This window comes from Suricata suricatta, chromosome 9 (genome assembly GCF_006229205.1).
Source record: "Suricata suricatta isolate VVHF042 chromosome 9, meerkat_22Aug2017_6uvM2_HiC, whole genome shotgun sequence".
Taxonomy (NCBI): domain Eukaryota; kingdom Metazoa; phylum Chordata; class Mammalia; order Carnivora; family Herpestidae; genus Suricata; species Suricata suricatta.
This window is the reverse complement of record NC_043708.1, coordinates 138206514-138207912: the sequence shown is the minus strand read 5'-3', so window position 1 is coordinate 138207912 and position 1399 is coordinate 138206514. Positions and strand designations below refer to the sequence as shown.

The window sequence follows — 1399 nt, the reverse complement described above, 5'->3', positions numbered from 1 at the left end:
CAGAGGGGCGGGGGAGGGGAGGGAGCCGGGGGAGGCCGTGGGGGGAGGAGGAGGTGCAGACGCGCAGCCACCACAGACCGAAGTCGTGGGGACAAAGAGCACCGCTCGGGGGACATGGCCGATGACGTCGTAGCAACTTTCGTGCCGACAGAGGGTGGGTCCACTTGTCCTGTGAGCGTTTTGTGATGCGCAGTTGTCAAATCATTACGTCGCACACCTAGACCAACAGAATGTGTCCGCGGTACTTCAGTTACGCGATAAAAGCAGAGGAAGGCACCTAGCGGACGGCACCTCCAGTGAGCACCTAGGCTCTGCCCTTGTAATCACTCACTCAGTCTCTCGTGCACGGGGGTGAGGACACACGGGAAACAGAGGCCGGCCACACAGGTCGGGCCAGGCCTGCGTGTGAGCCGAGGAGCCTAGATCTCAGCCCTGAAGGCAGGAGGGGCCTCGGAAGGCCGGTCACTGCTGGCCGCCGGCCTCCGTTGGAGGGGGAGGGAGTCCTGGGCGAGGACGGCTTCTCACGGGCTGCGAGCAGGCCCCGCCCCGGAGCCACACGCTTCTCCACTGTGATTTCTCCCTCTCCCAACAGGGGATGAAATCCTGGAGCTCAACGGTGAGTCGATGGCTGGACTAACGCATCAGGACGCTCTGCGGAAGTTCAAGGTGACCGCTCGTTGCCGGTGCAGGGCCCAGCCCCGGGGTGTCAGGCACCCTCGTCCATGCAAACCTGCAGACTCCAAATGTGGGGTCCTCTGTGGGGCGCCCCGCTGATGCTCCTCTGGGCACAGGGTTACAGGAAGGTCTGACTCCGGAAACAAGTGTTTCCAGGATTGCTGTGGGGGTGGGGGTTAACTAGATTTCTAGAACTGCCCTGTATTTATGTTGATACATTTACAAATCTGTTTTAAGTTTTAAGGCGATCACTGAAAGATGTTGTTAAGGCTCCTGGTAATTACTTCAGTCCACGTGTATGTACACACGCATGTACGTTCCACATGTGATGTTTCATATCTGCAGATACACGCAGACATGGATCATACATATACATAGCACACGTACACACCACACCCACACGGGCACACACCACACACATGCATGTGCACACGTGTGGACACTGCAAATGCAAACATGGGCATGCACACACATGCATATGTGGAGTACACACATGCATATATGTGACCACAATGCACATGTGAACACACACATGGACATGCACACATGTACACACAGACACATACACACGGACATGCACACATGGACATGCACACATGGACATGCACACACACGCACACATGATCACACACACGATCACGCACACACGGACACGCACACACGGACACGCACACACGGACACACACACATAGACATGCACACATGGACACGCACACACGATCAC

General features: G+C 56.6%; 1 protein-coding gene across 1 annotated transcript in view; it reads left to right on the top strand.

Annotated features, from left to right (window-relative positions):
* Positions 1-1399, top strand: part of IL16 (interleukin 16) — an 80762-nt gene that overhangs the window by 47865 nt on the left and 31498 nt on the right. The gene's annotated exons all lie outside the window — the stretch shown is intronic.